The following is a 23,601-nucleotide window of genomic DNA, read 5'->3' on the forward strand; positions in this document are numbered from 1 at the left end:
TTTTTACATCTTATATCGACCAAAATGCTGGAAATATGACCAAAAATGCCCATGACTTCAACACTTAAAGTTACATAACTGTTAATTAGCAAAGATGTGAAAGTATTTTGCTAGTTATATATATATATATATATATATATATATATATATATATATATATATATATATATATATATGTATGTATGGATATATAATACAATATAATACAGATTGTCTGTAGTGGATTATAGTAGATCATAATACAGATTGTCCATAGTGTGTGAATGACAATCTGGGAACGCCAATCAGCACATGTCTTTGGACTAGGGGAGGAAACCAGAATACCCGGCAGAAACCCCTGAAGCACGGGGACATGAAATCTGTTCACACAGGGTGGAGGTGGAAGGCAAATATGCTAACTACTAAGCCACCATGCCCCCCTTCCTATGCCCTGAGTTCCCTGGTTTAGGCTCCAGGCTCCCCTCGACTCTGTGTAGGATCTGTGGTATGGAAAATGGATGGATAAATGGTTGAAAAATGGTTGAGATCGACCGGTAACGATACATATTCCTGCTGCATGTTTGTTTTTCCATAAAAGTCGGCAAAAGAGAGACGGTCAGAATAGATATGTATACTGTATACTCGATATCGTTACACCTATAGTGACTGTGATGAAATGAATTATCCACTTCCTTATTCAGTTCTGACTGAGCTGTAAACACGAGGAGCTGTTATTCTGTTTGAGCTTTGAACCAGATTACTGGTACTGGCCTCCATGTAAACGTAGTTTGTGGATATAACGTTAAAAGGCGCTGCCTTATGAATGAGTTTGCGATCGTTTCTCGCGTTTTTTTCTGTCCGGAAGTGCCGGATTAGATATCCTAGATATCCTAAGAGGCTCTTTTTCCACACTGTGGTCTGCTTTACAATATTTGTGCATGCACGTCGTTGTCTCTCAAGGGCGAAATGCAGGGCGTAGCTCCTCTGTCTTGACCTTGCTGTAACTGCACGAAAAGCTGGATCGCAGTGGAAGTACGGGGAAGATGAGGGGTGAAATTGAAGCCCTTGAATTCAGGAAGTCTGGGTGTGCTGGTCTCTCCCCACAAAAAAGAGGAAGAGAGAGAGGAAAAGAGAGAGAGAGAGTCCGAGTCAGCAACCTTGTGCTTATCAATGATTCAAAGAGCAGGTATCAGTTTTCTTTGGGGAATTTTTTTTGGTCCGGAAATCAATGGAGCTTGTCAAGGTCAGAAGTATCGGCCCTCCACTGGCTCAGCACTCTCAGGGACCGCTTCTTCCTTTTTTTTTTTCTTCCTACTTCCCTTTTGTCTTTTTTAAGGCGTTCATCATCACCTATAAGAGAAGCCGCATGAGGTCGGTTTGAGGAGGACAGACATTTTATACGTTTAACAACAGATTCAATTTCGCAAGCATGTTTCTCACACGTCGTCACTTTGAAGGATACATTTGTGGTGAAATGAATCCATGTATAATAGCGTCTTCAAATCCAATGACTGCAAAAGCATCACTAATGACCAATGACTGCCAAAAAAACATATTGTTTTATTTAACACAATACCTCTGGATGGATTCCAGGCGCCTCATGACCCAACATTTCTAAGGTCGATGAAAACAGTTGGTTGTGTAACGCAGTGTTTCATGCTTTTGCACTGCATGTGTTATCATGCGCTGGAATTCCTTTGGAAACGAAAAGCGGCTCGGGAAAAATCATTTGCATCATTAGCCGTCTGCAGACATCTACGCAGACGTCTGCTTTTTCTTGGCTGAGGTTATGAAGACATTAATCTAAAAAATAAAAAGACTTTAAACTTCCCTCATACATTTAATTGTAAACTATTAATTTATATATGAGGGTCAGCGGAATGAAACTCTTAAAAGTGACAATTTTTTTTTTTTTTTTTTAACAAAATAAAATGGAAATTTTTGTAGAAAAATGATACATTTTGTGACACCTATTTGCAATAAACAAAAGGGAAAGTTTTCTTTTGACATGAAAAATTCCCAGCAAATATCCTGGTGTCACATAGTGAGTATTAGGACGGATGCAGTCGCAGTTAAGAGCTTTATTGAAGAGCGTAATATCCAGAGGGCAAGGCAAAAAACGTCAACAAGACAGGAAGTGGTCAGGCGATCACGTAAACAGGCTAGAGCAGGTAAGGCAGAAATCAAGGTCTATGGTAAAGCAGAATCATAACTGGAAAAGCAACACGACAGCAAGGCTTAATTAACGACAGAGACAATAGAAACTGAGTATATTACTTCGCAAATATAGAGTGACCGAACAGTCTCTTATATAGTGTGGTGTGATTGTGAGCAGGTGTGTGTGATTAGTCCTCAGGACAAGGTGACCTGTCTGTGTGTACTTTCGGGAGTGTTTATAGTTTGCGGTGCATTCTGGGAAATGGAGACGCTAGTTTGCCATGACATGACACCTAGGACTATATTTCTACACATTTACCCTAAATATAAATGGCAGTATCTATTAATATTCCCAGATATTACACATGAAATGGTTCTCATGTCCTAATGTACTCAGGTAATAAAAAAGTAAAAAAAATCAATGTTTTTAACTGAGGAAATTAAGCAAATAAAAGTAACTTACTGAAGGTAACATTACTTCTCTAAAACTGTTAGAAGATGATTTTCGCTTGAAAGCAGCTACACCGTTTTGCCCGAAAACAGCATTCAATCTCTGTCTGTTTGCAGGATATATTCATGACTAACGCTTACACTAAAGTCAAATATCCTGTAAAGACACCCAAATTTACCATTCAGTAGAATTTGACTATCTGCCTAGCCAGTTTGTGTTACGTACTAGAATCGATGCTAGCCTAACCTGAAATTAGCAGAAGAAAACAAGCTAGCTTAGTTCAATATAGCCAGTTCATTTTTGCAAATAAAACTTACTGTACTTCAGCATGCTTTGTGAAATTAGATTCAGTAGCGTTCAAGTCTTCTAAAGAGGCAGAGGAGAATCCTTGAGTCTTTGCCACAATTCCACTAGCCTTCCATGACTGAAATACAAAACCGGCTTCCGCTACTTATCATGGGAACATTTAGATGGTCCCATGACAGTCAGGACAGTCAGGAAAAACTGCATGTCTAAATGAACCACATTGTTCAGTATCTTAGACAGACTTGGTACATGGTTTCCAGCACTGTGATACACTAGACAGAGATCAGGCTAAGGCAAATAAATGCCTAATGAATTAGCTGCCACTAACCAAAGTCACTTTCTTCCTCAGAATAATGTTTGTTTTTACTCCAGCAGACTCAGCTAGGAGGTGGATGATAATGTATTTAAAATGAGATTTACGTTGAATTTTTTTTAGCCCAGTGATAAAATAGTTAGCTATAAACTTCCCCTACTTGCTAGCAGCATTATTATCATGTCTCCAGCTTTAGCAAATCTAAAGAAACAAATACAGACACCGAACATGCCTATGTTTAGAGTACAGGGGCGGAAAACTAAAAGTAAATTTCATTTTGTCTAAACTGTTCCTAATGTACTGCTTCTTTCATGATGTCCATATTAATGTGCTTTATTTATACACCAGCCTGAACTTTTATTGCTTTGTGGTTTACCAGTATTTGGATCATGGCATTGATTATTCCGAGCTCATATTAATTCCTCCAAAACCCAGGGAAAAATAAAAGTGGCATGTGTTTGTTTCTTCGTGATTTTGCCACTTCCTCCTGTGGTCTGTGACAGATTTGTGTGTTTAACGTGGTTTAATCGCTGGTTTAAACGGCGAATTCAGCCTGCGGTGAGTCACGGATCCGAAAACTGTTATCACTGAGCTGCAACTTCCGTTGGCCTTTCAGAGCACGCTCCCGTCTCGAACACTGTGTGTTTGTGTGTGTTGGGAGGTGGTCCTGCCTGCCCACCACATGCGCCGTTGTCATGGAAACGAGAGTCATCGCTCGCACTCGAAAAATGAATCATTGCCACAAAGTATGAATCACAAACTGCAGGGTGCAAAGCTGCCCAGCGGAGTTCGTAGAAAGAAATCGTTCTCGTACATTCTCATATTCGTAAAGAAGCTCTGAACACAAAAGCGTGATTTTTAAATGGCTAACTTCTCTTAGCTTGAACTGATACAGGTTACTGTGTTGGTCAAATTTGTTAACGCAGAACTCTTGCATTGAAAATAGAGAGGTTTTTTAGTACTTGTGGTAAGAAAAATTAATTCGGTGAGCGTTACATAAGAGTTCAGTTTGTGATTGCATGAAATAGACTTAACGGCTTGAAATTATCACAATAGGAAAATATCGTTAGCACTTTTTACGAACGCCATTTGTATAATGACTAGGTGCGTAACACATTGACACTATCTATAGATGTATCTGTTTTGTGATCCAAATATCCGCATCTGTTTCTGTATTTAGAGTGAAACCCCAAGTGGGCGTGGCCTTAATTAAATATTCTTTTTTTTTATATTATTATTATTATTATTATTATTATTGGCTTAATGGTTAGCACATTTGCCTCGCACCTCCGGGGTTGGGGGTTCAAATCCCAACTCTGCCCCAAGTGCACGGAGTTTGCATGTTCTCCCACGAGCTTCGGGGGTTTCCTCCGGGTACTCCAGTTTCCTCCCCAGTCCAATGACATGCATTGTAGGCTGATTGACATTTCCAAATTGTCCTTGGTGTGTGAATGGGTGTGTGAATGTGTGTGAGATTGTGCCCTGCGATGAGTTATTATAATAATAATAAACTTTATTTTATATAATGCCTTTAAAAAGGCCTATCAAGGCGCTTTACATAAGAAAAGAAAATAGAACCAGAAGTAAATGGTATGAAACAAAGTATATAGGCAGTTAATAATAGAATACAATTCAATATTAATAACAATAATAGTAATAATAATAATTAAATAACAAAAAAAAAAAAACAAAGTCATCAAGTAAAAGATATCCTAAAGAAATAAGTTTTGAGAGAATATTTAAATACAGTAAAAGACTGGGCTTCTATAAGGTCAGATGGTAGTTTTGGAGCATAAGAAAAAAATACCCTTGGCACCTTGTCCATGGTGTACCCTGCCCTGTACCCCGAGTTCCCTGGGGTAGGCTCCAGGCTCCCTGTGATCCTGTGTAGGATAACCAGCATGGATGGATTATTATTATTATTTATATATTATTATTATTTTTATGATTATTTAATATGTTATATATAAATAATAACTGGAAGGACTGGGGGGAAAAAAAGCTAGCATGGTGTGTGAATCCAGGCTCTAACAGTTCCTCAACCTCAGCTACATCGCTCGAGTTCTGACACTGTTTTATAATCCTGCTCATGCAGATATTATTTTTGTTTTTTGTTTCTAATGAGTTTAGCTGGTTCTATTTCCCAAATGATCAACAAACTACTAGATAATTTAAACACAATCATTTATTAAATCACTTCCATTTCCTTTTTTTTATTCGACATCATTTTATCAGGTATATTTAGAGCACTAAATGAAAAAAAAAAGGTTTTTTTGTAGTATGAGAATCAGTTCACCTCGTACTCATATTAACAACTCTTAAGTTATTCAGTTCATGCGATTCACTCAGTTTAACAACTCTTCAGTTATTCAGTTCATGCGATTCACTCAGTTTAACAACTCTTCAGCGAATCAGCTCACCTGATTCACTCAGTTTAACAACTCTTCAGCAAATCAGCTCAGCACATTCACTCAGTTTAACAGCTCTTCAGCGAATCAGCTCACCAGATTCACTCAGTTTAACAGCTCTTCAGCGAATCAGCTCACCACATTCACTCAGTTTAACAACTCTTCAGCGAATCAGCTCACCACATTCACGCAGTTTAACAACACTTCAACGAATCAGCTCACCAGATTCATTCAGTTTAACAAATTCTCAATGAACCTGTTCACATGGTTTGCACAGTTTACTAACTATTCAGTGAATCTGTTCACCTGATTGTTATTAAAAACAGTGAATCATTCACATAATCCCCAATCACTATCAGTATCCAGTGCCTTAGCATGTTTGCTCGTAACAGCACGTTTGGTAAACCGCAGAGGATTTAAACCCACAACCATGTAATCCTATTAACCCTGACGCTGCCTAGCTACAGGGTTTACATGTTTTGGTATCCATGCTTTCTTTAGTCTTGTTGTGATTAATTTTGCCGTGTGGCTTTTATTTTAAAGACGTGAAGAAACGCTCACATTCTGTCTGCACAGTATGAGGAACTGTGTGTGAAAAGCTCAGAGGGAAAAAAATGTCTGTGGCAGATGGAGACTTAGTATTGAGAACCTTTTGTGGATAGATGTAGTCATTTTAATATCACTCTTACCTATCTGAAGCACATTCTCACATAGCACTCTCTCTCTCTCTCTCTCTCAGTCTCTCTTACACTCGTCTATCAAGTTCACTTCAGACTCAGAGGAATACTGTTAGTCAGAAAGCACTTCTGAGACTCCATGTAGGCCTATAAAACATTTTCCAGGCCATAAGCACCTGTAAAAGCATTTCTGTCTGACTTTGGTCCAATACAAATTACAGTACAGTATGCACTGATAAAGTTGAGTGTTAACCCAAGTCCAACTTCACTTTGTGACTTTAAACTGGTGTACGGTTACCATGGCAATTTAGCTTTTACCAATGTACACACTAACAACAATTGCTAAATTTGCTTTATTAACAGAACCATAAGGACCATGCATGATGTGATCACCATATAACTCAATATCACTGCTTCATATTTCCAAAAAGAGGCACTTAATCACAGTAATAGTGTGATTTTGCCTGACAAGAGACAAAGGGTCTCAATATCAGAAAACACATACCAGCGTTTTAAATAGCTTCGCATAGGTTTTTACTAACGTAGGACTTATAGAAATAAGTAATTTAATAACAAATTCCTTGTCATTTATAGTCTAAGAAATGCTAGAAAGAATGCTAGCCCATCAACAATCAGTATTTTCCATGACCATAGTACTGGTACAGCATAAAGTTAATTTTATACCAATTTATGTGGAAATTCCAATCATACCATTACAGCAGTAATCCCAAGTCAAGTGAAGTGAAGTGGGTTTTTATTGTCATTCCTCTGTATAGTTTGTATACATTGGAACGAAATGACATTTTTCCAGGACCATGGTGCAAGACTACATACAGTGCAAACACACAACAGTGTGAGACGAGTGCAGGACAATAGGTACACAGAACAGAACAATAAATACACATGACAGTAAATACACAGAGCGGGACAAGGTGGCTTTGTGGTTAGCACGTTTGCCTCACATCTCATGGTTGGGGGTTCATGGTTGTCGAGTTTGCATCTTCGCATGTTCTCCCCGTGCTTCGGGGGTTTCCTTCGGGTTCTCAGGTTTCCTCCCCCAGTTCAAAAACATACATTGTAGGCTAATTGGCATTTCCAAATGGTATATAGTGTGTGACTGTGTGCGTGATTGTGCCCTGCGATGGGTTGGCACCCCGTCCAGGCGTCACCCCGAGTTCCCTGGTATAGGCTCCAGGCGCCCCGCAACCCTGTGTAGGATAAGCAGTATGGATGGATGGATAGATTATTATTATAATTTATATATTATAAATAATATATAATAACTTGTGTAGGATAAGCGATATGGAAAATGGATGGATGGTTAAATACAAAGGACAGTAAATACACAACATGGGCTGTAAACTGTAAACTATTACAATGGTAGCAGCGATACGTTTAGTTCAACTGAATATATAATTTCATATAGAACATTAAAAGAACGGCTGCATCGTTTGGCAGTTGTTTAGAGTATATCTTGACTGAATCAGACATCTTTATTTTTTTAATGTTTTGTCACTAAATGTAGGTAAGAGCTATGTACTTTCAGAGGAAACGGGCCATTTGACTGACACCGCATTTCAAATAAACATTTCAAATAAAAACTCTCTAATAACTTTTAATTATAACTTTTGAAGCTAAGAATTCGGTGACTATATCTTGATTAGGAAAAGCTCATTATGTCAGGATCTTCAAAATGTCCTCTTGGGACACTGGTGTATGGGAGTGCGTGTATGGTGAGTGTTTTTCTGAAGATTCTGAATCTTGTGGCCAGAAAAGTGTACAAAGTATATCAGACACTCTAGATGCTGTAGGGTTTTCAGCTTTGTTCTGCTGCATCTGAAATACGGGGAATCTCATGCTGTGTACCCTGTTTGAATTGGCTTCATTGTGCTTGGATAGACATCATTTTCCACCAGCAAATGCACACTGAACCACACCTCCAGGTCATGTTTACGTGTTCTGATTTCATATCTGGCAGTCTTTTCTCCATCCACTTTCAGCGCTTCCTGATCTAATGTAGCTGCATTACGATATTACTTATCCTCTATTACCTTTTCACCTCGACTCAGCTTTCTGACACTCTGAGTTCTCCGAAAGTTTGACGCACACTACAGGCCAAAAGTTTTCACCCCCTCCCCCGATTAAACGTCTGCATGAAGTACACAACTAATTCTTCACCTTTTTTTATTTTCTGCTTTGCATTTTTTGTCGTTTTTATAGTTTTATTCGTTTCGATGCAATCTTAATCACATGTACCTGTTTTTCACATTCAGATCATTCAAACGCTCCTGAAGAAGAAACAGGATTAAAAAGTGGTCAGTGTGAGAGTTTGTTATTAAGAGCATGAAGGCTTTTCCAGTCAACATGATTTTAAGCTAAAAATAATTGCATGCTTGGGTACTATTCAGTCGTAGTACATATTCTTTCAGATCTACTCACTAGTGGAACTCGTATAAACTCTTAACAGTCACACTTTTTCGTGTGTAACACGAATTAACACATTAACACAAAGAACAGCCTGATACTTTGGGGGTCACATAAAATATTAAAATTCAGGACATTTATGTTTGTTTTCATTTTTATAATTTATTCATTTATGTCTATTACTATATATATATATATATATATATATATATATATATATATACATATTGTTTTGCATCAGTTTGATAAGTTTTGTTAAAGCCGTTGTGTTTTTTTTTTTACTATGTTATGTTGAGTCATATTGTCTTGTGTTGCGTCACTTTTTGTTTTTTTTTTAGGTTTTGTTTTATTTCATAATGTCCCAGTGGAAGTGGTGAGCCGATAAGAGTGGTGCGGACTGGACCGAACTCAAAATGGACCATTCTGGGAAAGATAACACACACACACACACACACACACACACTTATGGCTCATGGCTCATCTCAGCTGCTACTGACCGAACCAAGCTGTGCAGCCAATCAGCAACCAGCATAAAGCTAATCAGTCCTCCATAGTGGTTTTTTTTTTTTTTTTTTGCTAGAAGCCCCTCCTATGCACCATCCCGTCTACAACCGACTGTAGCTGTTATCCAACCTCGTCCCTTTGCCCAGTGTGGAACGCAGAACTGAGGGTTTGTGGGTAATGGAATTTGTGTCAGTGGATTAATGGAGCCATGACGCTCTAATGCTCGAAGAGACTTGCGGAGGGAGCAAGAGATAGTGACATAGTTTTTAATGGAGACCCTCATAAATGAATCATCACACATGTGCCTTGCCTTTTTTATTCTCTCTTTTCACAGACAGAAAGGCACACACACACACACACACACACACACGCACACACTATTAACAAATCTGGGAAGCTGGCACCCCATCTGAATAAAAATTGTATAAAAATTATGTTTAAAAAAAAATTGTGCTGTAAATAACAGTTTGTGCTGGTTGGGTTTCTTAGATTATTATAACAGCTATATTTCAGTGTAAGTCCATACGTGAGTGTCGTAACAGTGCATTAAACGGCATTCAACTCACAACCAAACAAATTTGTATCACTTGTTTCTGCTGCTTTATACATACAGATACATTCAATTATGTACGTGAATGTTAACGATGCTTTACAGCTTTCATTCATTCATCCTTAGTAACTGCCTGGTCAGGCTCGCAGAGGTTTAAATGAGGCTGAAATGAGGTTTGTTTATATTATGGGAAATAGAAAGCAAATTGAAAAATCCGAAAATATTGTAGATACAAAGAAAAATAATAACTGTGTGAGTGGGATTTTAAAAAAGAAAAAAAACAACCCTTCTGGTTTAGGCCACACCTACCTCGGGTTTTAAATCCGAGTACAGATATATTACAGATACGATTATTTAGAACACTAAACAGATACAGATTGCGTTACACCCCTGTATCTAGGTAGGTAGATACGTAGATCGATAGACACAACACTGACAATAACGTTATAAAATCTCAAAAAAACAAACTGGCACGAACAGTAAAAACACAAATGAACACAAACCGAATATGAATTTTTAAAAAGAAATCCTTATTATAAGGGGTGGAGCAACTTGACACTGGTACTGTAAGAGTAAAGTATAAAGTAAAGTATAAAGCACGTATATATGCTCCCCCCCCCCCACCTCAAAACAAGAAATGCACTCAGTCTTTTACATCTCTTACATCACAATGTCTTTGATCTGAAGCTGTCCGTGTTTGTTTTTTTTGACCTTGTTTAAAAAAAAAAAAAAAAAAAATGTATTTGTTGTTAATTCAGGTAGAATTGTATGAATCTGAAATACGAGTGTGAAATGTGGTGTTTTTATGAAACGTTGCTCAGAGGGTCATGATTTAGAGGGTCATTAATTCCTAGCTAATATAAGTGCACATAAGTAGTGGCTCATAATGCGGTTCTCTGGCAGCATTCAGAATCGCCTTATTGCTGTATGTTTTAGTATGTGCGCCTTAAGTAAAATATTTTTATCGTTTGTGAAATACGAAATTTATCTGGCTTGCACACAATTATTTGGGCAATGTCTCCTTTAAAAAAAAAAAAAATCATAGTTGAGTTTGTCTGTTTTGGTACTTACTTTGTAGTTTTCACCTTCAATTAGACCTCTGTACTAATCATATACAATCCAAAGCAGTCGTCTATAAAGTGTTATCTCTTTAAGACGGTGGATTGAGAGCAGAGAGTGTTAGTCATTTTATTAACCAGTAATAAGCCTGCTAATTTTCCTGTTCATTAGTTATTAATGAGAAGTGAGTATAGCAATAAATAAGCACCTAACATCGCCAAATATCTGTTGTATTCGCTACTTCTATATGCACTTATTAGCTATGAATTCATGCTAAGGGTGATTCCACGATTATGGTATCATTTAGTCCTTGTGACGCTGAAGGCTTGAAGGCTTTTTCAATCCTTTTCAACATTGAATTTAAGAAAACGTGTGTTTAACCATTGTGATAACCCAACTCGAGCAAAAATCAAAGCATAGAATTAGCACGTGAAATGCGGTTAACAAGCATCAGTAATGTGACGAGGACGTTAAGCACATTTCCGGATGATTTCCTTTCAATCTGAAGTGACGTACTTTCAAAGTGACCGTTTTTTTCCCCCCTTCTTAACGCGATCTTCGTGAAATTCGGACGATGCGAGTTTCCATCGAACATGTGACTTTTCAAAATATTTCATAGGGATGAATGTGTTCAGGCAAAATGTTGAAGGTTGAGCGAATGCTTTGACACACGACTGAAATGTACGTTATTTATCGGAAATCCGCACAAACGTTGTTTGTTAGGACACATTACCTATATTTAAAATGTCTTTTCCCTTTAATTTGTATACATACCTGTCAATGCAGTATCAGAGAGACACAAAATGGCACCGTGGTCATGGACTCAACCCTAAATACGGCCTCCGATACTGACGTTACTTCATGTTCTTGCGTCATTATAGATGTCCTAGTGATTTCCAAATAGAAACGGATTTATTGGACTATAATGGAGAGGTTTTTTTTAGAAATGCCAACATTGAAACTTTTTAAACATGCAAGACTTGTCAAGAAAGGTAAGATTTAAAAGTTGAATAAAACATGAATATGTTACACAGATCTGATTGTAAAACAGCCTGGTACTTTTTCCCCCCACCCACCGGTTTTTGGGAACTTCAACTGAAATTTGGTTAGAAGTGAATTTTCCAGAATGTTCTCCCTCTGTCCCATATCTCACTGTGGAGGTGGAAGAATTTCCTCTCTTCCGTTTCTCGCATTTTGCATCATGCCAAGACACACACACACACACACACATACACATACACGCACACACACTACTTCTAAATCCCGAGGTGTTCCAGTTCCTTGGCTGTCTCTTTCCCCTAAAGAACAAAAAGTCTGCCTTTTCAGTTTCCACTGCATAGGAACAAAACCCAAAAAAACCCACCAGCTCTCACTATCTGCCTTGTTTGTAGTTGGTTCAGTCTTGAATAAAAGTGAGTGTGTGTTTGTGTGTGCATTTGGGGGGGTTGATGATGATAGGGAAATGTAAACATGACAGGGCGTATGTCTGGACGCTTCATTTCTCTGTCTGGTTTCCTAAGCGAGAGCCTGGACGAACATGGCTGAAGCTGTGGAAGGTTTCTATGGTGTGGAAATATGGGAGAGCAACAATCTGAGGAATGTTTTAGCTAGGCTGTGGTTGCGAAGCCGCGAGGAACATCTGAATGAACGCTTGTTCTGCTGCCATTGCTGTCCCTCTCGTAACCTTTTCCTTCGGCGCACTTTCATTCCGCGCTTCTTCACCTATAGCGTCGTAACGTCAACTGAATCTCAAACGACATGTGTCGAACTTCTAATGGAGTGTTACAAAAGTGCTTCAGAAAGTCCTTTCCTACCGTTCATCATGCTGCTTTTATTAATATAAACACAAAAAATGCACCTTGATCCATTTGCTACATCGACACGTTCTCGTTTTCTTTCACTTTTTAAACCATATCCACGTATAATGCTAATATCTCATCACACCATTTTCATTTTGCTCTCCACTGAAACCTGACCTTGAAACAGAGCAATACATGCCAGTTTGTTTGTTTGTTTGTTTACTTGTTTATTTATTTATTTATTTAAATCACATACTCTGAGACTGGCTGTTTCTTAATGAGTTTGTTTTGGATTTGCGTCAGCTTTTCGCTCATGTATTTCCCTGAACTTTGCCTTCTCTACTCTGTCCTGAGTGGATTTCCTGCCGTGCAGTAAACATTCACTGACTGAGTGATGGGCTTGGGATCCAGAGTGGCCCTGAGGAGATGATGGAAGATTCTGGAAGAAAACGCTTTCAGGCCTGGCTTTAGAAATCTTTGTGCATGGATCTGAGTGTACAATTGCAATTATTTTGGCTTTCATGGCCTTCTGCAGCCAGTATGTTCCATAACATTTGACAGCTAGTAAGGATGCACCAATTTATTTTCTTTTTTATATCATTATCAAACGAAATATATACCGTTTTTCACTTTACACGAATACTCCAGTAATTTTCTAACTTAGCCTGTTTGCATTTGTAGTGTCTGTGCAGTTACAAAGGAGAAGACGTTTCTCTGTACCAAAAAAAAAAAAAAAACCCAAACAGAAAACATAAGGGTAGTCATTAGGGCAGTTGTTGGGGCAACAATAATAATCTTATCTCAGTACAGGGAAATGTGTTGGCATTCCTGTCTGTGGTAATTCTACCTATGCAATACAGATGCACTGGAAATAAAAGATAAGATGGGAAAAATGTCAAAGCTGAGAATATTTATTTAATAATTGCAATATTGCTATGAGGATGAGGTTGCCCTGTATGCTATTATTTTCATTCAGCCAATCATTTGCTTAAAATACAAAACTGTCCATGCTACTAATCTATGTTAAGTATGTGCTTCAGTGTTTCCTCCGGGTACTCCGGTTTCCTCCCGCAGTCCAAAGACATGCATTGTACACTGATTGGCATCTCTGAATTGTCCGTAGTGTGTGTGATTTTACCCTGTGATTGGTTATCCCCCCTGTCCAGGCTGTCCCCTGCCCCGTGCCCCGAATTCCCTGGGATAGGCTCCAAGCTCCCCTGCGACCTTGTGTAGGATAAGCGGCACAGAAAATGGACGGATGGATGGTTTCAAGCCAATATTGGTCTAATACTGATAGTAATTTCTATCTCCAACGTAAGATTTATGATTTTCAGCGAGCGTTAGTGATCATGGTATAGATTCCCAGTGATCATTACTAGATGGTAGAGCGAGCATCACATTTTACGCTCTCTCTCCCAGTTAAGTTAGTGTTAACTTTATTACGGTTTTTTGGGAAACTTGGTCAACTTCAGAGAAAGATTATATTAGTAAGGAATAAGACACTTGGGGCGTGCTGTTATAGGAAAATAATTCTTAAAAAATGAAGCTAACTATTTTCCAAAAACAGCACAAGTTTTATTCATCGCAATTGCAGTGTTGAATTTATTAATAGACAACAGATCTGATTTTTATTTATTTAAAGTTACGTTTACGTGATAGTTTCGTTTACATGATATTACTTACGTTGTCAAGGCTATAAAGAGTTGTTGCCTCACCAACCTTTCCTTTTTCTCTATCTTGAAATTAATGACGCAAAAAATAAACATTACAGAAATGACAGAAAGCCATGGATTATGTGGCGTGTCTGCCATACAAGTCCCTGTGAATGAGTTGTTGCTATAGAAACGATAACACATTAGAACGGGTGCACTTGATATAAACTATGAACTTCTGTCAGAGCTGCTGTTCTAGACAATCAATCCACACCTTCTGACCAATCAGATTCGAGAATGGTTTTGTCAGGATCCTTTGAACAGAGAATAAGTTGAGATTAATGGATAGAGCTCTTCTTCATTATTTGAAAATGAAAGCTGTTCTTCTGTCACTGGAGAAAGTGAGAGATGTTTATAAATAAATAAATAAATAAATAAATAAATAAATAAATAGCGCCAGCCATTAAAATCTCTTTGCGCTATTTTTGGGAACATAATATTCACTCTTCCTTGTCCTGACCTGGCAGCAGCTGGAGCACAGGGCCCAGTTGCGGTATTGCTGTGTAACCGAAATCCAATCCGGAAGACAGGTCGTCCATTCCCCCCCTCCCTCTTCTCTTGTCTCCAGTCGTCTCTCATCCCTCCCATCTGATCCATCCCTCTCTCCTTCTTCCCTCATTAGCTTCTCCGATCAATATATCACTTCCTCTCAGCTTGCTCAAAGAAAACAAGAGTTTAAAAGTTGGCGGGGGTCAGGTTTCCTTACCGGATACAGACGCACACGTTCTCACACACACACACACACATGCACAAGCAAAGGGTTTAAATAAACAGACTGTAATTTGGAGCATTTGACATGAAAAACATATGCCCGTTGTAGTCTACTATAACTCTCAGAAAAAAATACACCATTGTTTGTCCTCCTTTGGTACACTAAAGTGTATGTAGTACACCTGATTCTCGATTCTAATTGGTCAGAATATGTTGACAAATTTTCTGTAACAGTAGCTCGAACAGGAGTGACAGCCGTAATTCAAATCACAAGTTTGTATGCTAATAAGTTATCGTTTCTATAGTAACAGTTCATTCACAGAGACTTGTAAGGCAGACGCTCCACGTAATCATAATCCTAAAGCTTAATAATAATAATAATAATAAACCATATCTATAGAGAAGTGTTGTTATTTAGATATATAATTGTTGAGAAATATTTAGTGAAGCTCTGGTAAAAGATCTCTCGTAAAAAGATCTCTCTAGTGTCAGTACAGTGTAACAGTCGGTAAGTTTTCCACCACAGGAAAGTCTTCAAGACAGAGCGATCATTGACAAATAGCTGTGGTATAAGGGCAGTAAAACACTACGGGGTGAGCCGGTTATTGGAAAATAATCAATGGCCATAGGTAAAAAAGTAGTGGGTACCATCCCAGTGACAGGTTTAATACCTTTTCCTCTGGGAATGTAGTCCCAGAGCGCTGACAGATATGGAGAGGTTGATCTAGAATCTTTAACTGCAACTGCTTAGCTTGGACTGCAACAAATTAACGTGCAGCAAAATTAGCTAAATGTGTGTCACTTGACACAAAGGTTCATAACATCCATCCATCCATTTTCTGTACCGCTTATTCTACACAGGGTCACGGGGAGCCTGGAGCCTAACCCAGGGGACTCGGGGTACAGGGCGGGGGACACCCTGGATAGGGTGCCAACCCATTGCAGGGCACAATCACACACACATTCACACACTACAGACAATTTGGAAATACCAATCAGCCTACAGTGCATGTCTTGGGACTAGGGGAGGAAACTGGAGTACCCAAAGGAAACCCCTGAAGCACAGGAAGAACATGCAATCTCCACACACATAAGGCAGAGGCGGGATTCAAACCCTAAACCCCGGCAGTGCGAGGCAAGCATGCTAACCACTAAGCCATCTAACATGGCATCGTTAATCATCGGAGCCGCCTGATGTTCAATTATCTCCTGGACTCTGAGCGGATCAATGCAACACCATGACCTCCGTTCGGCCGCAGTATCCCAGGCTGTGTGTTAGGTTGTGACCCCTTCTCACCCAATAAACACTTCATCTGTCTCCATTTCTCGCTCACCCGTGTAACAGACTGAAGTCTGACCTTGTGCAAATGAACTGCATTTGTAATGATTTTCAATGCAGACAAAAACCTATAGCACATGTCATAGTGTGACCTTGTGTGTGTGTGTGTGTGTCATACAGAGAGATCTATTTCCCTGGCGACGTGGGGTTTCAGACGTGGGATAAAGTGCGTCAGTCGCTCTGCTTTGTCTATGGTTGGATTTTTTTCTCTTGAATTCTAGAGGTCTTTGATGATCTAATGATGATATTATTCTGGTAAAGTGTAATAAAGAGGCAGTGAGAGCTCAGGAGTTAAGGTTTTGGTGAGTGGAAAGTTGTGAGTTTAAATCCCAGCGCTACCCGAGCCACTATTTTGGCAAGTCCCTTAACCCTGACCTGCTTAGCTCTGTGGTTTGGTTGAAATCTGCCTCGTTTGTAAGTTGTTTTGAATAAAAACGTTTTTCGGTTGAGTAAATGTAAATGTTCAGCCTGCCACTCAGATGTTACTTGTCCTGTGTAATTCTCTGTCTAGTATTATGTAATATCTTGAATTGCATAACCATCATTTATCATATTTTAATCAAATTTGAGTTCATTTGCATTTTGAGCAAAATTAAGAATGCATCTATACCTGACTGGTATCAGGTATAATGAGTCTTTATTGGATACATATACATTAAAGCACAATGAAATTCTTTTCTTCACATACCCCAGCATGTGAGGAAGTTGGGGTCAGAGTGCAGGGTCAGCCATGATACAGCGCCCCTGGAGCAGAGAGCGTTAAGGGCCTTGCTCAAGGCCCCGAGTGGCAGCTTGGCAGTGCTGGGGCTTGAACCCCCGACCTTCCGACCAGTAACCCAGAGAGTAACCCAGAGTATCGGGCCGATACTGTGCTCTTTTCCTCATACTCGTTTAAAAAATGCTCTGAAATAACAGGACACTATGAGACGCACTATAGTGCACGTTATCACGTTATCACGCTAACGAACAAACAACGGGACGTGTATTTCCCAATTAACGATGGTCATCGAAGCAAAGCAGACTGCAGGAAGACTGCAAAAATTGTCAAAAAGAGGAACTGCAGCATCTTTGTACAATAAAAGTAACCTCATTAGACATCTTAAACATAAACCTCAGCACAAGGAGCTCATAACTAGCAGCACACGCTAACATTCAGTGCCGCAGCAAGTGCTAGCTAGTACTAAGTGATAGAAAATAACAGCTCTTACCCAGTATGTCGTTCTTGACGACCATCACTCATTGACACTGAGAAACGCTGATGCAATAAAAACAGTAAAATGTACTTGAATTAAATCTCTTCAATTAAACTCAACAAGCTAACATTATAAACAGCAAGTTTTGTAGCTAAAGTGCATGATTACACGTGTGTGCCGTTCATGGCCACGTCTGAAAACCTGCGAAACCTAAACGGCGCTGAGCAAAAATGTCTGTGATGGAATGAAATCTTTAAATGCAATTTTCTTCCTTTTCACCTTTGACAAAATGCTAGACCTGTCCTTGTGATAGAGAAACATATTTCAGTTGAAGAAGTTCTGTGTGTTACAGGATGTTTAGTGAGAGTTCAAAAGATTTCACATGGCTAGTTGCATTCTTTATTATTTTTTTTTCCTAAATACGTCGTGCGAGCTGGCAGTCTAGATGCTAGGCTGCAGGCAGAGCTGCTGTGACTTTTGTAGCCATGTTAAGCCTCTTAAAAATCTAACAGCAGGTTTACATTGCATGCGGGAATACAGGAATACTTTAGAAACTAAAGTGACAGAGTAATTGATTGACTCTTCATAATGTAGTGCAGACTATCAATATGGTTTGTGAAGAATAATTAGTGTTCTTAGCTATCATCTACCACAAAGCTAACATTTCAAGCTAAAGTAATTGTTAACCCCTCGCCCTTCTTCACATTACTGGTAACTTTTCATACAGTTTGGCACAAACTTGCAACTGCCAGTTATGTAAATGTGAAAAATCCATAATGATCTGTTTCTCCTTTACAGCTGTTTTCTTTCACATCATGTCTTTTTTTTAACCCCCAACCTCCATTTTCTTTCCACTCTTCACTGAAACCTGACCTGTTTGCCCTCCAAACAGAACATTGCTTTAAAAATGTTTTTTTTAAATGATTATTTATCTCAAACTCTGGGGGTGGTAATGAGTTTATTTAATGAGTTTGTTTTGGATTTGCACCAGCTTTTCAAATCAATCACCAAGAGATAAAATAATTCTATCTCCCTGAATATTTCCTTTTCAGGAGTGCAGAATACAGACATCATGATGATTTTCACTGATAGATTGTGTACTGGGCATAATGTACAGTAGTGTACATTAGAATATATATATATATATATATATATATGCTTTTCCAGCATCTTCTGCATATTTGACCCCTTTCCAGCAGCGGCTATATGATGTTGAGATCCATCTTTTCACACTGAGGACAACTGAGGGACTCGTACACGACTATTACGAAAGGTGCAAACATTCACTGATGCTCAAGGATGTAACACGATGCATTAAGAGCCAGAGGGGTGTAAACTTTTGAACAGGATGATCAGTGTAAATTGTTATAATTTTGTTGAAAGATCTTTTTTCTTCATTTAATACTGCCCTTCAGACGCTAAATAAGATAGTTACATGTCTCCCAGAAGACAAAATACAAACAATTTACACCGATCATCCTGTTCAAATGTTTACACCCCCCCTGGCTCTTAATGTATCTTTTGTACCTACCTACGGGGTACATTTTTTTTTTTTTCATTTAGTATTGCCCTTCAGAAGCTACATAAGATATATACATAATAACGATAAAACAGCGATGTTAAATTTCGACACGTTTCTTTTCAAAAATCAATAATAAAATCATTTTAGAAAGTTAAATATACAGTTATCTGACAAGATCAATCAGCTTGAATTTGATGGCTGGTCAAGGCTGACAGATTCTGTATGTCTCCTGTCATGCAAACCACGAGGCAAAATCATGCGCACAATACTAATTTCTTATAACTGACCAATCTATCTTCACAGAATAAAGGATGTCACATTTAATTCTGAAAGTAATCAAGAAATGATACCACTTCCACCCAGTAAAGGAAAACATATCAGACCAAAATTTTGGCACTTGAACATATTGTAACAACAGATATTTTAAACGTGGAAAACTATTACTTAGTTGTATTTTTTTACAGCGTACAGAAGAGACTATTTATGCAATATCGGACAAGCGATACAGAAGAGTGCGGTTCCACTGAATATCGTTATGGCTGTGATTCGGACGTAGGTAATCTGAACTGATATTACTTTTATGCAATATCAGCTGCATAAAAGCGGACTGATACACGTGCCAGTGCGTCTACAGGAAATATAGGCGCTCTTGGAAGGCCGCTCGGCCAATCAGGGTAGTGGACTGGAACTAACCGTTGTTAGTTGGGAACTAAACAATTTTGAAAGTCGTGTCTCACGTCACTGAAATAAACAAACCTTTTTTTTTGCTCAAACTTTTTAAAATCTATTTTAATGACCAATTTCACACCAGTGATTGAGACTAATCACTGGAGTCTCATGACCATCCTCATGTCTCCATTCCCAGATGTATTTCTGAATAAATAGAAAACATTTAATTTAAGTGCTTTTGTGCTTTTTTTTTTGGTTTGCATGATGCATTTACATTTGCAGTATTTTGTATCATGCATTCAAATAGAACAGAAAAATAATAGAAATAATAGAACTTACAGTAACCCCACTACATACTGGTACTGAATCATTCATGCAGTTCTTGGTGATCATCTTAACACTCTCCAAAACAGTATTTTAGGTCTTAGGTGGGTCTTAAAGGGCTTTTAATTGAATAGCTCACAGTGTGAACATCATACATTAGAAGGCTTTACATGTAACTGCCTGAAAATAAGAAAAGATGACACTGGCTTTCAACAACCATGCACGAATCACCACTAATGATTATAACTCATCAGTTTTCTTTCATTAAAATCCTTGCTAAAAATTGCGTCATCAGCAATTCCGTGACTAAATCCGTCTATCCTTCCTCAGCCATTTCAGCATTTTAAAAGGTTGATTTTAAAACAGGGCTAGATAAGTTCACGCCTCAACATTGTACGTCAACCAGCACCGACACGTTTATCTGATTGGCTGGCACTCTGAAATTATTTCCCACTCAAATAAACGTCTGAGGGATTTACTTGAAGTTGTGAAGCTCAGAACTCATGGAAATATCAGGGAACATAATCTAATTGACTAAAACAGTGATGAGAATGAATGAGGAAAAATATATTACTGCATTCAGTTTTTTCTTTTTACGGTGAGAACTGTCAGGCCAACAGAGAACACTTTGCAAGCTCTAAACGTTCACCAGCATTTAAACCATCTCCCCATTTGACAAATTGGGAAATCATATATTTCTGATGAGGCACCTGTAATGGGATACTTAGTTTCCTAGGAATTATTTCACGCTGTCATATGCTATCTAGAGAAATGTAGCATCATGACGGCTTGTCAATTCTAGCTCAAATATCACCATGGCTAATGCTTAGTTGTGTTCTTCTTCTCTTATATATATATCCGACTGCTTTCGTGAGAAAGTTGCCTTCTTGCTCATTGGGTAGCTGGTTGCTTTTAAAGAGCACCTATTATGCAAAATTCACTTTTACATGGTGTTTGAACATAAATGTGTGTTGGCAGTGTGTGTACACAACCACCCTACAATGGTAAAAATCCACACACTCCTTTTTTTAATATTCCCCATAAATCATAAACAGTGTCTCAAAATGAGCAGTTTTCGTTTTCTCTCCAACGTGACATCACATTGGAACAGGCCCCGCCCACGACTGGTCATGGATTCTGCCCTATTAGCATAGATCCTCCCCTGAGTGAGCTGCACACAGTCTGCCATGTTTATTCTGCACTGGAGCAGCTACAGTGATAAGAAGGAACAAGTCTCCGATTTGTAAGCTTTGTAAGTGTTCTGTTGTTGGCTTTAAGAACGAACATAAGAGTCTTCATGTACTCACGGCGTCAGAGCCACTGAAGACGCAGTGGAGTAGTTTTATTCTTGAAGGAAATGTGACCCAAATAGCTAAATTCATGTATGCGTGCGAATCATTTTATACCAGACTGCTTTGTGAACGAGGGTCAATACAAAAAGGGTTGGCTAAAAAGTTGATTCTCAAGCATGGGATCAGTACCAACAGTTCGTGATCCAGCTTCGTATCCAGAAGACGTAAGTATCGCACTTTATATTTTGTGAATGTTTGCAAATCGCCTTTCCGAATGTGCTTGTTAGCAGATTCCATGGCTAATGCGGCTAAAGTAACTGTTGTCTCTGATTATATTAACCATAACCATGTATTAACCATTCAGAAACGTCCTGGTTCATTCTAACAGTTGTTACTTCTGCCGGAGTCCGACTCTGGTTCATACATATTGGGCTGCATTTACCGGTTTTTACGGTGTAAGTCATATTGGTTCTCCTGATTTGTTGTTGCCGTAGTATGCGAAGCACGAGCTGTAAAGACACAGCCCTCTTCTGGAAAGGGGGCAGGGAGCAACAGCTCATTTGCATTTAAAAAGATACACAAAACCACATGTTTTTGTTCCACCCAAAAAGGGGCATTTACAGCATGGTATAATAAATGATCCGTGGGATATTTTGAGCCTGAAACTTCACAGACACATTCTGGGGACACCTGAGACTTATTACATCTTGTAAAAAGGGTCATAATAACTCCTTTAATGTAACTGTGTGTTAGTAATTGTCTATTATGAATTTTGAAACCCTGGTTTTAATAAACCCACACCTGCAGTCCTGTATAACTGTATAGTTTTCCAGTCATGGAAAACATATAGAAATTCAATGAGATAATGGAAACATGTAAAATTGACACAACAAATTGCATTACATTTGGAGCATGTTACCATTTTTAACTGACACGGCATATTCATATCAAACTATTTAAATCCTTCATGCTTATAAAAGGATGTTAAATGGTTTGTCCCTCTGATGTAATCCATAAATTTTCTATATTGAACTGTACAACAGTTTTGAAACCTGAATCTCAGGTAGAACCTATTCAGGAAGCTAAGAGCAGCTTATTTAGAGTCAAGAATCTTGAGTAGAACTTAGGAATTTCAAGCAGAAGGTTTTTTCTTTTATGAATCGGTAGTAGAATATATTTAGGAATTTCACATTTAGGACCTTTTTTTTTTAATCTCGTCTAGCACTTATTTAGGATTGTAAGTGGAATTTATTTAAGAATCTAATATAGAACTTATTTAGAACTTAGTATAGAACTTATTTAGGAATCTCAAGTAGAATTCATTTAGGAAGCTACATAGAACCTTTTTAGGAAATTAATTAAAACTTTCGAATCTCAAGTAGAACTAATTTAGGAAGCTACATAGATTTTTTTTGTGGGAAATTAAGTAGAACTTACTTAAGAATCTCAAGTACGGCTAATTTAGGAATCATAAGTAGAACAGTTTTAGTCAAGTAAGTAGAACGTATTTAGGAAGCTACATAGAACCTTTTTAGGAAATTAAGCAAAACTTATTTAGGAAACTACATAGAACTTAGGAATTTCGAGTAGAACTAATTTAGGAAACTACATAGAACTTTTTTAGGAAATTGTGTAGAACTTAGCAATCTCATGTAGAACTAATTTAGAAAGATACATAGACTTTTTTGGAAATTAAGTAGAACTTAGTTAAGAATCTCAATTAGGGCTAATTTAGGAATCGCAGGTAGAACTAATTTAGGAAGCTAAGTAGAACATTTTTAGGAAATTAAGTAGACCTTAGGAATCTCAGAATACACAGCAAAATCCCCAGTGTTGAATTAATACCCTACAATGTTTGATGTACAGTTGGACACAAATGAACTGTAAAAGTGTTAAATCAACACTCTGGATCTTAATTCAACACTGGGGATTTTACTATGTAGAACAAATTTAGTAATTGCAAGTAGAACTAATTTAGGAAGTTAAGTAGAACATTTTAAAGAATCTAAGTAGAAACCTTTCAAGGAATTTCAAGCAGAACCTATTTAGGAATCTAAAGAAGAACTAAGGACGGGAGACATACAAGAGAAACTTACAGTAAATTATACAGTAGACAAGTCGTAAAAAATATCCTGGAAAGTGATTTCCTAAAAAGACTGGGGGAAAACTTTTTTCTTTGTTTATCATATTTGAACTGCATAGGCCATAGTCA

The 23,601-nt window shown here is 38.2% G+C and overlaps 1 protein-coding gene across 3 annotated transcripts in view; it reads left to right on the top strand.

Moving 5' to 3' along the window:
- Positions 1–23,601, top strand: part of ntrk2a (neurotrophic tyrosine kinase, receptor, type 2a) — a 58,545-nt gene that overhangs the window by 18,169 nt on the left and 16,775 nt on the right. The gene's annotated exons all lie outside the window — the stretch shown is intronic.

The sequence above is a fragment of the Ictalurus furcatus genome, chromosome 5, assembly GCF_023375685.1.
Source record: "Ictalurus furcatus strain D&B chromosome 5, Billie_1.0, whole genome shotgun sequence".
In the NCBI taxonomy this organism is placed as follows: Eukaryota; Metazoa; Chordata; class Actinopteri; order Siluriformes; family Ictaluridae; genus Ictalurus; species Ictalurus furcatus.